We start from the raw sequence: 20,349 nt of genomic DNA on the forward strand, positions 1-20,349 counted from the left end.
ACAATTGTAAAGCAGTCAAACCAAACAGGACAGAGAAGAGAGGATACTGAACAATAAATCAGAGGAGACTGAGATACTGTATCAATTCAGGGGAAAAACTGAAAACCATCTTGGTGGCCACATGTTGTTACTAAACAAGAAAGTACACCTGAGCTAGCATTCACCTTGAGACAATATCCTTTTTTTTTTTTTTCCTATGCTGAACTCAGAGGAACTGGAAAGAATTCCAAAAAGAACAGCAAATACAATTAAGAGTCTAGAGGGATTGATTTATATAGTGAGAGGGGAGAAATAAAATATGCAGTCCTTGGCTAAACTTCTAGAGAGAAGATAATTGTCAAAAGTCTTTAAAGGATTTACATACTGAGTCAATAGAGGGTGATTAAGTTCAGTAAAAGGGAATCTAGGCAGAATCTAGGGAGATGAACGTAAACTCTAATGCTAAAAACATTTTTCTAATTTTGTTAAGACTAAAATCTAAAGTGTTTCAAAGGGTGCTGATTCAAAAGTCTGCTGTTGTTTTGTTGGTGTTTTTAACCCATTTTGAGATTTATGCTAAGTGCCCTAGGGAGATAGTTGTTGGAAAATTCATTATACCCCTGACATTCTCTAACAGATTACTGTTGTCCTCCCCTTTCTGGTATATAAATAACTTCTAATTTTATAATCCCAGCTTTATAATAAGTTTTGATATCTGGTAGGGTAAGCCCTCCTACACTGTTCTTTTTTAAAAAGGCTTGGCTGTTTTTTCTGTCTCTTCATATGTACTCTGTGTACTTACTGATTTTAATAGATTAAACTCTGCATTAATTAGTGTGCTCAGGCTGCCATAACAATGCATCACAGACTGGGAAGCTTAAACAACAGAAATTTATTTTCTGACAGTTTGGAGGCTGGAAGTTCAAGATCAATTATAAAAACTTAAATATATAAGAGTATAAAATATCATCATGTAAAATTGTATTAACTTAAAGGACCATTATTAAACCACTAATAAGAAAAATGGAATTATTTAATTAGATAAGTGAATTAAAAATAACTCTATGTTTAGCGATGATAAAAATACATAATACCTACATATATTTACATACACACATGATACATGATGGCTATTATTATTTTGCATAAATAGGAGAAAGTGCAAATCAAGACACTCACTCCATTTATTTCCTTTTACTTTAGAATGCAACATTTTCGTAATTTAAAAAAATTAATGCATAAGAAAGAGACTTTGACTTTTCCATTTGTAAACATTACTGATTTTGTTTAGAAATGATTGAAGAAAAACATGAAAATTTGGTTATTTTCTGTTGCAGTGAATGAATGCAACCTAGATATTCAAAAGACAGAAAATAATTACATAAAATCCAATATAAACCTTTAATGGAACACTATGCAATAAATAAAAACTGTGCTGTATAAATATAATTTTTGCAAAATTAAATAAATAAATATTCAAAATACATAGTTAAGTAAAAAATGCCTTCTAAAATTCTTGGGATGTGTGTGTGTGTGTGTGTGTGTGTTTACACATGGAAAGATAACTTTCAGTTGGCTCATGTACAAAACTGTCAGGATTGCAGGGTCATTACGCATGGGCTCATCAACATGGACTTCCATTCATGAAGGCACACGTGACTATAGCCATTAACGAGTGCCCCACCTGATAATGGCAGAAACTAATGCTGACCCCAATAAAGCACTATTGTCATGGAACTCTAACCAACTACCTAATGTCAGGTTAATCACATAAATATTTCTTATGGAAGGCAGTTGTCTGTTTTCACTATAATATATACTTGCTCTGAATATAGATTTTCCTTCCTATCTGCATTCTTCTGCTCAAACTATTATCTGTAGACTTCCAAAATTATTTTATTGACTTTCACAATATTCCACATAGCAGGGCATTTAACTAAAGAGCTCATTTTACAAAACTAAAGTATGTCAATGGGCACATGCTTATAAAATTCATTAGCTTTATTATGTTTCAATTGTCCCGAAGGAACCAGCCTTATATAATGGTGGAATGGACTATTTTGGGTGGCAATACTTCACAGGGCTAGGGTAATTTTGCTAAGATGAAGTATATACTTAGACTCAGTGACCACTATATTGGTGCTGTTTTGGGATCCATGGGTCCAGGAATCAAAATGCAGAAGTCAGAATGACTCCTTTCACTATTGCCTATATGATTCATTAATGCAATTTTGCTTCTTTTACCCTCAACTTTGGGCTCTGCTTCCCTAGAAGTCTGGCCCCTGACTGAATCAATGCACAAAAAAGGAGGTCGGGCTACAGGCAGAGATGAGGGACCTGGGTATGAGGGGAACTCTTATTAATAGACAACATAGAAACTGGTTGTTACTACACACTGAGCAAGGAGGAGTCTGTCTGAAATTTAGATCTTCCAAGTTCTGATTTAATATCCCTATGTCTTCTGAATAAAACCCCATAAAAAACCATAACAACCCCTAGTAGTTTATGTGAAGTGAAGATTTGTTTCACACTACCAGGTAAAAAACCCAACTCCAGAGGTGTTTGCTGAGAGCAAAAGGAATCTGAAATGTATAGTGCAAAAAGGAAGTTCATAACCATCAGTTATGACCATTTGATCAGTTTCAAATGAGGACTATAGTAGTCATTTCTTTTTTACTATGTTCTGAATATATGTGTGTATGTGAGTACACTGACCAATCTTCTGCTTTTATCCCCATTCTTCCTCCTGTCTAACACAAGATGTATTAACAGTGATTAAACTGGTATCTCAGTATCTAAGTTACAGGATAGCAAAGCAAAAATGTGACTAGAAGAGAAGTGAGTGTTCATCATGGGAAAATAGATATAGTGACCTGGGACTTTGCATATTCTTTTCTGGGGAGAGTGTTTGTGTGCTCTTGTTGTACAAGGTATAGTTACATCATGACCTGATTTTGTTACTACCTTCATTTAGAGGTTAACTATGGCTGAAAGAAGTCTGTACTGATACTGTATGTACTATGCTAAATGGTTCCATTGACAGGTTGGTCTAGTTGGAAACAGTGTTTCTTAGTAACCCCTTCCTTATACTGTTCTTAGTGAAAGCTGGCTAAAGAAAGAAATTTTGTGACATTCCGTAGGCAGAATTGGAGCAATTGCTTCAACCAAAGCGTTCTCTTCAGTCTCTTCTGCCTCACATCCAAGTCTTCTTCCTCACGGCTGACATTGCTGCCCTACAGTCACTGCTGACCCATCAGCAGACACGTGGCTGCAGGACCAGGGAGGGAACAGCTCCCTACAGGTTGCTCCAGCTACCTTTTCATGGTCCCCTCTCAGCAAACAGATGTGCGAGGCTATTTATCCTAACTGGTTGGTGACTCCTCTGATCTTTCAGGTCTCTTTTTCCACTTTCACTTCCCCTCCACTCAGCTTCCCCCAACAGTACATAAAGTCTAATGTCTACAACAACTTCTTTACCCCTCAGTTCATACCAGGTTTTCTCTCAGATGGAATCTTGACAGATAAAAGATAATTTAAAATTTTCTTATGCTATCTTTCACAAGGTTCATTATAAGTGATAGACAGACTTTGTAAAAAGAACTTGGAAGATTTCTTTCCATTTCATGCTCTGGTATGATACAAATAAAATGGGCATTTTCTTTTAAAGATGAAGAGTTGAAAGAATTCATCATGATATCATCTTCAGCAAGTTGAGACATTGAGACTTCCTATATGATTATTTATGTGTCATTTAATCCTCAAGTTCATCAAGGTTTTCAAATATTTTTTTTGGAAAATTGGGTAAAAAAGTATCTCATAATTCATTTACTTTACTCTGTATCTTTGATTTTTTTGTCATTTTAATATTTCTACTTTTTTGATTAGGTTAAACTCTGTTGTATGTACATTATCATTGCGCATTGCTTTTCTAACAGAATCAATGCTTGCTTTTATGCATTAATTTGTAGAATTTTAGTTTATTACTATTCTATGTTTTTATTAATTAATATTTTTATTTTCAATAACATTCATAATTGCTTCAGGTAGGTTTTCTCTCTTTTCTAAAATTTTCACTTAAATTTTTATTCCTCTTATTTTCAATATATCTTGTTCTTTTTTTTCTAATTTTCTTTTTAGATTTTATTTAGTTATTTTAGAGAAAGAGACAGAGATAGTGAGAGAGAGCACAAGTGGGGAGGAGAGGGAGAAGCAGGCTCCCCACAGAGCAAGGAGCCCGATGCAGGACTCGATCCCAGGACCCCCGGATCATGACCCGAGCCGAAGGCAGACACTTAACCAACTGAACCACCCAGGTGCCCTCAATATATCTTGTTCTTAATGTATATTTAAGGTTCTGAATTTTCTCTTCTACTTTTGAGTAACCCATGGGTTCTGGTATGTAGTGTTACTACTATTGATATCTTGAAAAGATTTTTTATTTTGACCTTTTTTATCCCAAGAGTTGTTTTAAGGAGATTTTGTAAATTCTCAAATAACGGTGTTATTGTCTATATTTGTCATTAGTTTCTAATTTAATTACACAGTAATTTTAAAGAGATTGGAAACTTTATAGCTACATTAGGAAAAGGAGATCTAAAATATAAATACTTAAGAACAAAAGAAATAAAAATGTATTTAGACTTATACTAGAAAAGATTTTCTAAACTTAAAAAAGTAATTGAATACATACATAAAAGGATGCACATATCCTGGGAAAAACTGATATGAAGCAATCAAACCACACTAGCAAAATTACTGTACTTTTTTAAATATGAAGGAAAATGCTACAGCTAATGAAAAATAATCAACTCACTTGTAAGGTGTATTATCTATAACAATAGTCAATTGCAAGAAAGCAATGTACAAATTGCTTGGGGAAAGACAACTTGATTCATTTTATACCAACCCAGTTATGTATTATGTATACATAAACACAGTGAGATTATATACAAAAATTATGCTTTTAGACACAATTAACAGAAAATCTGACTTAAATTATCTCAAATAATAGAGGGGTATCACTGAAATGTTCAGATTCAAAACTATCAGTCATGGTTCAGTCAAATCTCCAACTCCATTTCTCTGAGATTTTCCTGCCTCTGTTCTTTCTCTGTTGACAACATCCACAGGCTGTTAGAAAGTGGCTATAAAACTTGTAAGCTTCATTTCCATGCATACAAATTTCTTTCTTTCTTTTTTCTTTTTTTTTACTTTTTACTTAAATTCCAGTTAGTTAGCATACAGTATAATAAAACTTTCTATAGAAAGAAGGATTACAACTGTTTTTACAGATGTTCTTTATTAAGAATGAAGAATTTTATCCCAGAAACCCCTGCCACATTGAGGCTAAACTTGGTACCATACCCATTCAACTGACAGATGCTTCTTGACTGCTTATTCTCTTCCAGCGACTCTTCGGAACCAATTCACATGTCCAGGTGATGCTATGCACCAATTGGTGTAGGCCTAGGTTCCTGGACCAATCACTGACAGATGGTTGGAATTACTCTTACACCCATCGGGATGACCCCCCAAACCAGGATTGTGTAGGGGTAAGCACTGACTTCATAATTTGGAGTCTTCCAAATGTATGATTAAAAATTTAACAAGACTCTCCACTCAGTATAACCTATAGTATTGAATTTACTAACTTCCAGCTAATTAATATTTCTAGTTTTATATCTTCAAGGAGGAAAAGTAAAGATATTTTAAATATTCAGAAGAAACTTGGAAAGATAGCATTTGAAAAATTATAAGAAAATTGTTCTCTTAATTCATTTTAATAGTTTCAAACACTTTTAGTGTACTATCTTTGTTTCTCATACTCAATGATGGACTGGGAAGTTATGAGAGAAAATTTATTTACAGCACACTTCTTGAATAAGCTAAAGGAACATACACCCTACAATTTAATTCATTCTTAATATCAGAAATAGCTAATTGACCATCATTTTAAGCCAAAATCTATTTGGAAAATGTGATTATAATATTTGTTCCATAATTATATTTCAATTGTCTTCCAAGAGATTTTGTAACCTATATAAAACTTTTATAATGATAAATCTTATAAATCTAATTTTGTGCATGAATCATCATGTTAGTTCTACTAAACCAGTATGGCTAATTCTCTTTTGAAAACTTTCCAGGAAGAGCTTGATTTTTCCTTCTCAGAATATGATCCCTGGATTTAGAGAATTTAAGGGCCCTGTAGTTGAGTAAGAAAAATTGGGTAGATGATGTTTTGATGGCAGTTGAACTAAATATTTTGTAGCTGTTTCATAAAAAAGAAACTCAGGGGATTTCCTACTAGTAAGTGAAGAATAACTAAAATGTCAAGCCTGTTGTTATAAGAGATCAGAAATTATATCTGAAGTTGTCTAAAGTTAGGATTGCTTCCCCCCACTGGCAACCCCAGCCCTGAAGAACCACAAAGGGACAATGAGTACCCATAATGTCTGGCCTTGAAAATCAGCCAGGCATAACTCCAGGAGAGCTAGAGGGCATAAGGAAACTGAGTCCCTACCATTAAAGAGCCAGTAAACTCAACAATTCAGCCAGAGACACAGCAAAGAAGAAGGAGTTTAATAAGTACCGGGGCTATAAACATGAAGGATATTTACTGGCTCATCTCAGAATGTGTGCTGGCAGGGAAGGGATCTGCAGGTGATTCCTCTAAGAACAAAACTGTGGGCAGGCACCCTTTCTCTTACCCCTGCCCCAAGTCTAGAAAGCTGGAGGCCTGTGGGAAGCCAGTGCTAACACTCTCCATTTACCTGGCTAGCACTCTGTGCCCATCCCATCCAACCACCCACCCTTAAACCTACACCTAAAGGAACTAAAAAAAGAAGAAAAGACAAAGCCTAAAGTTAGTAGAAGGAAGCAATAATAAAGACTAGAAAAGAAATAAATCAAATAGAAAAGAAAAAAAAAAAACAGAAGAAAAGATAAATAAGCCAAATTAGCCAGACTCATCAAAAAAAGAGAGAGAAGCCTCAAACAAAAAGAAAGAGAAATAACAACCAACACAACAGAAAGATAAAGAATTACCAAAGAATACTATAAAAAATTATGTGCCAAAGAATTGGTCAATAGAGAAGAAATGGATAAATTCCCATAATAATCATAATGATGAAAGATAGCTACCCTTATAATAAGTATCTAAGGCTTTTGGTCACTTGTACACAAATACTTCTAAACTTTTTTATATGTCTATTGAATCATGCCTTATTAAAAATGCTACAATTTAATATTATCTTACACGCATCTTGAGAGATGGGGAAACTAAATATGGCAAGTTCTCAGAGCACTTGATGAACAAAATATTAAAAATCCTGGATTCTTAACCTGTGACTCACTGAGCTATGTTGCCTAGGTGAATGAACTTAGGAAAATAACCCGAAAAACTTGGTTTTAAATGACTTCGCCATTACTCACTAGTTGTGGATTTTGGGGAAAGTGACTTGATCCTTCTAAGCCTCAATTTTCTTATCTAAAATGGAGCTATTAAGGCCTACATTTTTCATTTAATAAAGGCCTAATTAGCTGATTAAATAGCAGTTATATTTGAATCAGCGTTGCCATATGCAAACCTTAAATCCATTCTGAAACGAGATATAGGCTAGATTTAAACTAAGACCTAAATATTGCTTATTTCTACTAAGGTCTGTTCACCTGTAGTAATGCTCTTGAAGACTGGATGCACACTGGAGTCACATGTGGAGATTTAAAAATTACTTATGTCTGGGACCCAACCCGGAAATGTTCATTTAGTTGTCTCAGTTATGACTTAAACACTGGGATTTTAAAAGATTGACCTAAAAGAAAAAGATTATTTTCATTTATCTCGTTATTTTTGAATAATAACATGTACTATTAAACTTGATTAAGCAGCAGCAGATTTAAGCAGCCTTAAATATAACTGTATAACTCTAATTAGCAGGTCTCACCTGTTTGGTATTCCCAATTAACTGTAAGTCCCTATGAAACTCAAATTAATGATTAGGTTCTTATCTTGTAGACACGATGATAAACTTCAGCCTGGCATAACCAATATTTGGCAACCCCATTCCTCCTCTCTCTGCTAAAATAAAATTGCTCTTTTATGTAAAATCAAATAATCTGTGACTTCTAGTTAGGCTGAAGTTCAGTCATGCTCATAAAGGTTGAATACATTAGTGAGAATAATATCTCAAGGAGACGCAGTAAAAAGCAGAAGGAGTAGTAAGTAAATAATACAGAGGTAGAAGTAAGCAAAAGCGATGTGCTTAGCCTTCACTTCCTTATTCTCTTCACCTCCTGGGTGATCCCATTACCCCCCCAGTCATTGATTATCATGCACATGCTGATGTGTTCAAGCTGCCAGTGCCCAGACTCACTCCCAATCTCCATACTTATGGCCAAAGGTATACGTGACATACCTAATTGTATATCCCAAACCACTTCAGAACCCATCATAAGTAAAACTAGATTAATCCCCTTCTACTCCAAATTCTTTCTTTCTTCTTCATTTACCAGCTCATTAAATAATGCCTGTTGTGGACACTCCAAAAATATGGGTGGACCTCCAGCCAACATTTATCCAGATGTCAAGACTGATGATGCCACACTTGCCCCAAGAGGTCTGGAAACATTTACTATTCAGCTAATGAGGTTTTATGGGGAGAGCAGAGAGCTCCCAATCAGGTTCAAAAATTGCTTGAGAGAATTAGGGAAATGAGACTCGTTTGGCTTTTAATGTGATTAAGGCCTTAAGCTAGGGTGATAGTTCCCTTATTTGGTCCAGGTCTTGACTTGTTTGGACTTCCCAGTGGGCGTTTAAGGAGGGAGCACCGGGGGTTTCTAATCAACTTTCCTGGATGTGGAGCAGAAGGAAAATGGAGTGGTAAGGCTTGAGAGTTGTCAGTCACCCTTGATTAAGTGTGAACTGTAATAATGATTCTGACACCCCCAGTTTTGAAGATTCACTTTTGATGTGAATTTAGAACAGAAATTTAGAACTTCCTGACCACCCATGCAAACCTGTAGGATGTATTGTAATCTTGACAGTATATCTTTAAGGATGTCACTTTTATTCTACATATTATAATTAACTGATGTTATTCCTAAGGATAAATTTAGTGTAGCAGGTCTGTTAAATAAGTAGACTCTGGCAATCATTCACAGACAGATAATATATTGCAGGATATAACACTAAATTTGAACTAACCTGGAAAAAATATATCTATCATCTATCTATCATATATATGTATATATGATAGATTAATAGACTAGTATATATATTCATACATTAATAGACTAGTATATATATATCTTCATACACATATACATACATAAACTAAAATAGAATATTATATTTAATATCCTATTAAATAAAAATACATAATGAATTTTAGGCCAATTTATAGTGATCTTAGTAAAAATAGGCATATATTACATTTGAGGAAAAGATATTCCTATTAACTTCTGTTTCTTTAGATATTGTCCCTTGGTGATGCTGAATCATTCATAAACTCCTTAGAATAGAAGGTGAAATACTGAAACTGATGTAAATAGTTTAAAGTTGTGCCACATGAAAAATTAAACTTTTATTTTTAAGGAGGATTTGTCTTTAATCATTCTGTGTTCTCTCATTAGTATCCTTGTGATTTTTTCCTATAGTTCAAATCTCAAAAGAGAAATTTTCATTATTAAGAAGTGTCTTAGTTTGTAAACTGTATGGTTTATATTACCAGAGTTGGCCAGATTTGATGAGAACAATTAATCACAATAGTTCTTACAATGGCAGAAATGGATGGATTTAATTTTTTATCTTTTTGAAAGGGTGGAATAAAATCTCTTGGCATTTCTTAAAATAGCTTTTTGACAAATTTGTAAGATAATTAAGATAAATATTTATTATAAAGTCTCTGTTAAATTATTTTATTATTGAAAGCATTTTGACTTTAATCTGATATTAGTTTCTCCAAAAGTGGATTTGACAAAAAAGACTTGTGAGTGTATAAATAAAATATAGACTGAGAGTGGTAAAATAGATTTTTAAAAAATATAACCTATAGAAACCTTTGGTTATTTTATTTTAATTCTATGTTTGTTTCTATAAAAATATAAATCCAAACAGACATTATTTTCTTTTTTAAAAATATTTTATTTATTTATTTAGAGAAAGTGTGAGCTGGAGGAGGGGGAGAGGGAAAGGGAGAGAGAGAATCTCAAGCAGACTCTGCACTGAGCCCAACATGGGGCTCGATCTCACACCCCTGAGATCATGACCTGAGCCAAAATCAAGAGTCAGACGCTTAACTGACTGAGCCACCCAGGTGCCCTGAAAACATACATTATTTTCATAAAAATACTTAATTTCTTAAATTGAAAGAACCATTTGCATAATCTTGGAAAATACAAAAGGGGCTGCTTCAATTATGTTAGCTTATATTATTTTCTTTTGCAGCATATACCTATAAAGTTCTATCCCAATATAGCTATTTTAGTAGAACCTGGCAAATAATCATAAGAAATATTCAACTGAATGGATTTGACATCCAACAACATGCCAGGCCTCACCACCCTGAAAACCTCTAACCATAAACACCTAACGATTCTATACAAAATACTGCATATTTAGTGAATGGCTTTGCTAAAGGAAGAAGAAAGAAGTCTCCAGATACCCTGACCAAGTGAGCAAGAAAAACCAGTCCCAGGGGGTTGAAAACAGTGATAGCTGCAGACTCTTCCATAGGACTTATATGCATAGGCTCATTCAGGTTCCTCTAGCCCTACTACAAAACTCTTCTACTTTTATGACAGGTCTCCGAGGTAGGCACTCTTGTTATCCTACTTTACAAATGTGAAGCCAAGATGCAGAGATGTTATATAACTTGCCCAAGGCGACACAGATTGTAAATGTCATCTGTGGAATGAAAACCAAGACACTCGGGCACTGGAGTCAGTGGGCTTAACCAGTTCATCAGTTATAATTCCATGGATCTGAGACAACAATCTCAAAAACTCCAAAATGCTGTTCAGAGAGATTAACAAATAAACAGAAATCACAATGAAAGAATAACACTGTAAAATAAGAATAAACATATTTTGGGGCACCTGGGTAGCTCAGTCGATTGGGCATCTGACTTTTGTTTTTGGCTCAGGTCATGATCTCAGGGTCGTGAGATCGAACCCGCCGTCGGGCTCTGCGCTGGGTGTAGAGTCTGCTTAAGATTCTCTCTCTCCCTCTCCCTCTACCCCTCCCCCACTTCTCTCTCTCCTGCTCTAAAAAAAAAAGAGAGAGAGAAAATAAACATATTGCAAAAAGATCTAAATGGGACTTGTGGAAGTAAAGGAAAAAGTCATTGGAAGTCACCTTCCTTTAACAGACATTACTAATGTATATAGAAGTACTGAAGGAAATATTATCTATTCTTTTACCAGGTATTAGAATAAAGCTTTGCCAAATATTTTTTTCATTCGTAAATTTTCTTACAGATTTCTACTGATAATTGGGGATTGGAAAAACATTCAATATATATATATTACATAATATAGTAAATGACTTAATGCACTATATGCATTGTTATTTATTCTTTATGTTTCAATAGAGTCAAATGAATTATTTTTATCTTAGGGCATTCTCTCTGATTTTCAAAACTGTCTTTTTTCCTAACATCATAAGCCACCATTAAATCAGTCTTAAATTATATTAAAATGGGCCTCTTAATTACAAGCCAGTAAGCATGGATGACCCGTTATGCTTCAGACATTTTACACACCTCGCAATAAGAAATCACATCTTGGGAGATCAAGTAGCTCGCTGAAGGATTCTCTAAGGGAATAGATCTGAGTAACCAGGGTCTGTGTAAATGAAAAACTCTTTTCAAATTCTCAAGCTACCCCCTGGATTGAATAGAGGAAGGAAAATCAAAGATAGGACTAGAGAAAAAAAGAAGCATCCAGATGACATTTGCGAGAAATAATTTCTCTCTGTTTTGAATGCCCAGACTGCTTTATCTCATTTTTAACTCATCTCTTTCAACAAACATTAATTTAAATTATAATAAAAATATCTACCACAACTGAGTTCTTACTTTGCCCCTATGTACTTTCTGAAGGGCACCGCATGCATTCATACATTCAATTTGTACAACATATTTACGAGAGGGCTGCAATTATAATTCTCGGTTTCCCAATAAGGAAGAAAACAATTAAGCAACCAGTCATCATCACAACTGGCACACAACAACAAAGACCCGATGTTTCTTGAAAAAATCAATGAATAAGCAAATACTTTTGAATCTTTCAATATCACTGTATTAGAAGGTAGGAAAGTCTCTAAATAGCAAGTATGTTTTCTTTTTTTTTTTTTTTTTTTTTTTTTTTTTTAAAGATTTTATTTATTTATATGAGAGACAGAGAGCATGAGAGGGAGGAGGGTCAGAGGGAGAAGCAGACTCCCCGCTGAGCAGGGAGCCCGATGCGGGACTCGATCCCGGGACTCCAGGATCATGACCCGAGCCGAAGGCAGTCGCCTAACCAACTGAGCCACCCAGGCGCCCCGCAAGTATGTTTTCTGATATATTTTATATTCTTACATTTTCCTAAGTTTTTCAATGTAAGTAGCAATAAGATTGTTGAGGAAAAGTAAATTTTTTCAAAAGATTAAAGTAGGAGCTAGTAAACATCTCAGGAGAATCATTTCAAATCTTATTAGTAACATATAGCACATTTCAGTTAACAATTTATTTCTTACCCCCCTTTTATTTCATTTATAATCTGACTTTACTCAGTTTCATTTTCAAATCCCAAGGGATGTTTTGAACATTTCTTGGTCTCCCATGATGCTGTGCATTTGTTCATGTTCATGTTCGTGAATGGATGACGGAAGGACAGGGTGGTGGGCTGACCAGCCTGAGATCACACTTGAGCTAGTGAAATATAGGATTAGAGCCTGAGGCTCTTGTGATCCTGCATTCATCTCCCTCCACAACAACCATTAAGACTAATTAGCCTCAAAAACAAATAGAACAATCACAAAACCTATAATTACTTCATTCTTCTCATGACCAAGGAACAGAGTCATAGGATAATCAGACTATAAGGATCACAGTTCAATAATCAAAGGAAGGAAAGGAAATGAATAGCACTTTGCCTTGAAAAGGTAAAGGTGAAATAAAGGCTTACATGGGAAAATGAGACCTTGCTAAGGGAACACTAATGGCTTACCTTAGTATATCCTTGATCCTTTCCACCTGATTCTTCATGATCCAGAGAGAGATGACACTTCCTCTTATATCATTTCTCAAATATGGGATCCTATAAATATAAAATAAACAAGTATGCAGTGGTGTGTTTCTTTTACTTTAAGTTATTCTACTTTAGGGCGCCTGGGTGGCTCAGTTGGTTAAGTTATTCTACTTTAAGTTAATTTGGTACAATTAAAATGTATGTTATTAAGCATGTAGGAAGCTTTTCTTTAAACAAACAGTAATTAAGTTAAAAACTTTTAAGAATACCTACAGAAGTGTCTCACACCGACGCTCTGGCAAAAAGTAAATAAAGTGACTAAACCAACTACTTAGACAATGGGGCATTTGATTGAAAAGACAGTTGTGTACAAGAAAATAAGAGAGGGAGCATAATTTCAAATTACCTAGGTGATTACTAGAATTTATATTTCACAGTGTTAAAGGGGATTTCAGTCATTTACACATTGTTAATTAACAGGAAGACTAGACTGACAAATATCTTCTACATTTTCAATTATGACCCACAGATATAATTTCAGGGATCCCGATATTTCTCAATTAGCCTGGAATGGGCATCAATTATATATGTTTAATAGGAACATTAAATATCGTTACACATATATATGGAAGAAGTCTGTGATGCACTAACAAGAATACAAACAAAATTTTTGAAACCCTTATTTTTTATTAACATAACTGGAATTAACATTTCCATTTCTTGCAAGGAGGACTGTTTACAATAAATGGGAGATGTTCTCAATGAGCCAGATTCATGTCCCTCATCAACGTAAACTCTTTTTGAAAATTGCAAAGGACGTAAACCAGATCTATTAGTATTTTAGTCATTGTCTCTTGTGAAATGAGGTTGAGGGCTGGTCAGAGCCAGATAAGAATTTTTTTCAAATATATTAGTTTGAAGGAAAATATAAAGAGAAACTAAATATTTTATTTAAGCAAACATATTTCTGCTTAGCATTACAGATTGTCTTAATTTTCTCTTTCTCTCTCTTTTGTTTTCTCTCCCTCCAATTTGTTTATGTACTTTGTCTTGTACAAATTGAAAACTAAATTGTATTGGGAAAATCCCAAATTACAAAAAAATTAGTGAATGACTTTAGTTGAGAACATACAATGGATTACCGATTGGGTCATATTTCAGGAAACATGTTTTAAGTTAATTGTTCAAAGAAAATGAAATCCATCATCACCAATTTATCACTACATCTTAAATTTGCAGAGATCTCTATCCCAGATATGTTAAATGTTTCTTAACTTTTTCTTCATATCAGAATATCTCCTCTTCTCCCTTCCCACAAATAGAAAAGCAGGAAATAAAAATAAAAGTTCTTAATATCATGTGTGACTTTTTATTATAATAAAGCTTTTAACTACGGTGATGAAGTAATCAAACAATACAACTATTAACTCAAACTTAAAAAATAATATTAAGTTTATTAACATATACTTATATTGCTTAAAGACATAAGCAGATTTATGTAATATTTATAATTTAATATGCTATGCTTATAATAAAGATTTTGATTTCATTTTAAAAGATTAACTCTGAGATTTACAATAAAAATTTTTATAATAAAAATATTTAGCATTTTCACATTTTAGTTTTTAATATATAGGCATATGCAAGCTCTATACTGATTTAAACTTTAAAAATGACACATTTTTAAAAAGTATATCACAATCTTTTTATACAACTATGAAAATAACTGTCTTTGCAGTGTCAAAAAGACTTTAGTATTTAGCATCTGTTTTCATCATGTTCAAATTTTGAATATTTTTCAATAGGGTTTTCTAATTTATTTCTTTTTCTTAAATGCTACCCACCATTAAATAAAACTGTAACATTCTAAGTAATGATCACTTGGTAGATTAAAACAGATAAAATATATTTGGACAATTATACATATGTTTTAAAGTACATTATCATTTTACTTACTTTTAAAAACCTACACTTTTAATCATGTCTAACACACACATTTCCTTTTTAGACTGCTCTTAAAAAATACCCACATCTCTTGCCTATATTATAGTCTTTTGAGCACAAGAATTTTTCCTGGATCCTCTGAGCTTTGAATGGAATATCTGACTCAAAGCATGTGTCAACAATTCTTTTGATTGTTCAATAAATGGAGTCCAAATGGTTTCATTTGTACATAAACTATGTTATTATTATCATTCCTAATCATTTCTTTCAGAACAATATTTAATAATGTTTTCAATGTTGTTAACTTACTAATTTATTTTTAAAATATTTGGATAAGGAACTTGCTCTTCTCACCAAAGTAACAAGAGTTGTCCATCCTCTGTCTATGCTAATCTTCCTGAATAAGGCTAAGCTCTCGTATTCCTACATTTTAAGCGTGTGTCAGATCCATTGTCTGGGATCTGAGCCGTGACCTTTCTTTAGCTTGCACTATCATCTTGTCACCATGCTCTGGTAGGACAAAATTCAGAACTAAGGAAAAAGAGTTTTTCACTGATTACATAATATATACATTTTGATTTTCAGAGTGGCTTGCTTTATAAGACAATAGATACCAGAAGCACCATTGGAGCCTGGAGCCTTGAGTCTCACTTACTTTGCTTTCCATGTGCAAGTCAAGTCTGGACTCCCTTCCCCATCAGCAAAAAGTGAATATCTTTATCTAGGTAATACAAGATTGCTGTGTTAGTTTACAACTATCTGAAAACACTATATAAAGTGACAGTAATATAGAAATTGGCAAACCATCACCTGTGGTCCAGTTGCCTGCTTTTGTAAATAAAGTTGTACTGGATCACAGGCACGCACACTAATTTATATATTTTCTATGGCAGTCTTCAGCTGCAATGGCAGGATTGAATAGACCTCTGGCTTGCAAAACCTAAAATATTTACTATCTGGCCCCCTTTTCTTAAAAGAAAACAAATGCTGACCCCTCTTAATAATGAACACTAATAACTTATTACTACTATTACTAAGAGCAACAAAAGTCAATTTCTACAAGTCTAATTAAACCACTTGAAATACCAAACAAGTGGTGATGTGCTGTTTCTTTCCTTAAGAAATGAATACGGTTGGTTTTGCATTAGCAAAATAGCAAGTTTTTATTTCCATATAACCAGCCTGAAGTTAAACCTTCCCATCAGTATCTGTGCTTGTTAATCTCTATGATGATGATGAGAGCTTAAGCTTTCAATTTCATGCCCAGGTACTTAATGTTTACATGAAACTGTTTAGTACTGATTACAAACATTAGAAAGCATGCTGACACATTAGTGCACAGTCCTAAGATAAAGTTCTATATATTATTCATATTTAAATTGCAGTTCACTGAACAGATGTCACCTATAATTACTTGGTTTAAATAAAAAAATGATAAATTAATGTTTCCAAGTTTTAAAATACATATCAGAAATGAAAATCAGTCAGATCACTTGATCTAAGTGAATTAGAGAAATATATTCACTGTATTAGAAACTTTGGATTAGATGCAATTTGAAACCGGTAGGGGCAAAGCAAGAAATGACATAAAAAATGATTTACTGGACACCAATAGTATTGAAAAGTCATCCTCTGTAGAATAAAGAGCCATTGGGAGTTTTATTATGTGTAAAAGTTAGTTGTGTAACTGACAAGTAGCAGAAACGCAGTAGACTTATGTGGGGTCCCAGTGAAAGGGAAGAGGAACGCAATGCAGTACAGCTCAGAGGGAGATTTATTTAGCTCTTGACACTGTGTTTGTGATTTGAGGAGACTTACTCTATACAAGTATTTCATTTGCTGATATTTCAGTTGTGATCTATCACATTTTTAATGTGATTTTTATTTGAAGAAGTCAAAATAATATTTTCTTTACCTTCGGGACATAAAATAACCAAGGCTCTAACAGTAACTATTGCTTATAGCTACTAGTCTAAATACTTGGACTATTATTACACACTGTTCAAAAACAAAACAATCTGTCAAACACCCAAATGACCTATGAGTTACAAGAATAGGTTCCCTAATTTATTTTTATTTTTATGTTTAATTTAAATTTTAGTTAGTGAACATACAAGGCAATATTGGTTTCTGGAGTAGAATTCAGTGATTCATCACGTACATACAACACCCAGTGCTCATCACAACAGGAACCTCTTTAATGCCCATCCCCCATCTAGCCCATCCCGCACCCACCTCCCTCCATCAACCCTCAGTTCATTCTCTATTGTTAAGACTTTCATGTCTTGTTTCCCTCTCTCTCTCTTTTTTTCTTTTCCTCCTTCCCATATGTTCATGTTTTCTTTCTTACAGTCCACATATGAATGAGATTATATGGTATTTTCTTTCTCTGACCTATTTCACTTAACATCATATACTCTAGTTCCATCCATGTCATTGCAAATGTCAGGATTTCATTCCTTTTGATGGCTGAGTAATATTCCTGTGTGTGTGTGTGTGTGTGTGTGTATACATTTATACCTCTTCTTCTTTACCCATTCATCTGTTGATGAACATTTGGGCTCTCTCCGTAGTTTGGCTATTGTTGATAATGCTGTTGTAAACACTGGGGTGCATGTATCAAATCAGTACTTGAATCAGTATTGAATTAGTATTTTTGTATCCTTTGGGTAAATACCGAGTAGTGCAATTGCTGGATTGTGGGGTATTCTATTTTTAACTTTTTGAGGAACCTCCATACTATTCTCCAGAGTGGCTGCACCAGTTTGCATTCCCACCAACAGTGTAAGAGGTTCCCCTTTCTCCACATTCTCGCCAATACCTGTTGTTTCCTGACCATAGGAGAAAGGCTCTCAGTTTTTTCCCATTGAGAATGATATTAGCTGCGGGTCTTTCATATATGGCCTTTACGATGTTGAGGTATGTTCCATTTATCCCTACTTTGACTGAGGGCTTTTTATCAGGAAAGGATGCTATATTTGTCAAATGCTTTTTTCTGCATCTATTGACAGTATCATATGGTTCTTATCCTTTCTATCCATATCCATATGGTATATCACATTGACTGATTTGTGAATATTGAACACACCTGTAGCCCAGGAATAAATCCCACTTGATTGTGGTGAATAATTCTTTTAATGTACTGTGAATTCAATTTGCTAGTGTTTTATTGAGAATTTTTGCATCCACATTCATCAGGGATGTTGGTCTGTAATTCTGGTTTTTAGTGGGGTCTTTGGTTTTGGAATCAAGGTAATGCTGGCTTCAAAGAATAAGTTCGGAAGTTTTCCTCCCATTTTTATTTTTGGAACAGTTTGAGAATAGGTATTAACTCTTTTTTAAATGTCTGGTAGAATTCCCTTGGGAAGCCATCTGACTCAAGACTTCTGTTTGTTGGGAGATTTTTGATTACTGATTCAATTTCTTTGCTAGTTATGGGTCTGTTCAAATTTTCTATTTCTTCCTGTTTCAGTTTTGGTAGTTTGTAAGTTTCTGGGAAGTTGTCCATTTCTTCCAGGTTGCCCAGTTGGTTGGCCTATAATTTTTCATACTATTCGCTTATAATTGTATTTCTGTGGTGTTAGTTTTGATCTCTCCTCCTTCATTCATAATTTTATCTATTTGGGTCCTCTTTTCTTTTTGATAAGTCTGGTTAGTGGTTTATCAATTTTATTAATTCTTTTAAAGAACCCGCTCTTAGTTTCATTAATCCATTCTACTGTTTTGTTTTCGTTTTTGTTTTTTTGGTTTCTAGATCATTTATTTCTACTCTACTTTAATCTTTATTATTTTCCATCTTCTGCTGGCTTTAGGTTTCATTTGCTGTTCCTTTTCTAGCTTCTTTGGGTGTAACGTTAGGTTGTGCATTTGAGACTTCTCTTGCTTCTTGGGTAGGCCTGTATTGCAATATACTTCCCTTATAGGACCACCTTTGCTGCATCCCAAAGGTTTTGGGCTGTCATGCTTTCATTTTCATTTGCTTCCATGTACTTTTTTTGAAATTCTTTAATTTCCTGGTTAACCCATTCATTCTTTAGAAGGATGTTCTTAACCTCCATGTATTTGACATCTTTCTGAATTTTTTCTTGTGGCTGACTTCCAGTTTCATAGTGTTGTGATCTGAAAATATGCATGGTATGATCTCAATCTTTTTGTACTTGTTGAGGGCTGATTTGTGACCCAATACGTGATCTATTCTGGAGAATGTTTCATGTGCACTCAAGAAGAATGTGTATTCTGCTGCTTTAGGATGAAATGATCTGAATATATCTGTTAAGTCCATCTGGTTCAGTATGTCATTCAAAGCCATTGTTTCCTTGTATTTCTGCTTAAGTGGTCTGTCCATTGCGGTAAGTGGGGTGTTAAAGTCCCCTACTATTATTGTATTGAGTTTCTTTATGTTTATTATTAATTGATTTATGTATTTGGGTGCTCCCAAGCTGGGGGCATAAATATTTATAATTGTTAGATCTTCTTGATGGATAGATCCCTTAATTATGATATAATGCCCTTCTTCATCTCTTATTACAGTCTTTGTTTTAAAATCTAGTTTGTCTGATAAAAGTATGGCTACTCCATCTTTCTTTTGATGTCCATTAGCATGATGGATGATTCTCCATCCCACCACTTTCAATCTGCAGGTGTCCTTAGGTCTAAAAGGAGTCTCTTGGAGGCAGCATAGATGGATCTTGTTTTTGCTTTAATCTATTCTGATACCCTATATATTTTGATTGGTGCACTTAGTCCATTTACATTCAGAGTGATTATCAAAAGATAAGAATTTAGTGCCATTGTGTTACCTATAGAGTTGGTATTCCTGGTGACATTCCCTGGTCCTTTCTAGTCTTTGTTGCTTTTTGTCTTTTTTTCTCCATTCAGAGAGTCCCCCTTAAAATTCCTTGCAGGACTGGTTTAGTTATTACGGACTCCTATAGCTTTTGCTTCTCTGGGAAACTATCTTTTATTCTATTCTGAATGACATCCTTGATGGATAAAGAATTCTTGGGTGCATATTTTTCTCATTCAGTAAGTTGAATATTTCCTTCCACTCCTTTCTGGCCTGCCAAGTCTCTGTGGACAGATCCTCTGCAAACCTTATCTGTCTGAGCTTGTAGGTTAAGAACTTTTTTTCCCTTGCTGCTTTCAGGATTCTTTCCTTGTCTGTGTATTTTGTGAATCTGACTATGATATGCC

The 20,349-nt window shown here is 34.2% G+C and overlaps 1 long non-coding RNA gene across 6 annotated transcripts in view; it reads right to left on the bottom strand.

The window, feature by feature from the left end:
* Nucleotides 1-20,349, bottom strand: part of LOC135363709 (uncharacterized) — a 308,304-nt gene that overhangs the window by 144,963 nt on the left and 142,992 nt on the right. For 4 of the 6 annotated variants that reach the window (XR_010409740.1, XR_010409738.1, XR_010409743.1 and 1 more), the window contains exons 3-4: nucleotides 15,812-15,877; nucleotides 13,192-13,281 (exon numbers count right to left, since the gene is read on the bottom strand). This is a non-coding gene — a long non-coding RNA (uncharacterized LOC135363709). The remainder of the gene's footprint in view (nucleotides 1-13,191; nucleotides 13,282-15,811; nucleotides 15,878-20,349) is intronic. The other 2 variants (XR_010409741.1, XR_010409739.1) reach the window with 1 other exon arrangement.

The sequence above is a fragment of the Mirounga angustirostris genome, unplaced genomic scaffold (assembly GCF_029215605.1).
Source record: "Mirounga angustirostris isolate CCGP_5_RB_7025 unplaced genomic scaffold, mMirAng1.0.hap1 SCAF_2, whole genome shotgun sequence".
Taxonomy (NCBI): domain Eukaryota; kingdom Metazoa; phylum Chordata; class Mammalia; order Carnivora; family Phocidae; genus Mirounga; species Mirounga angustirostris.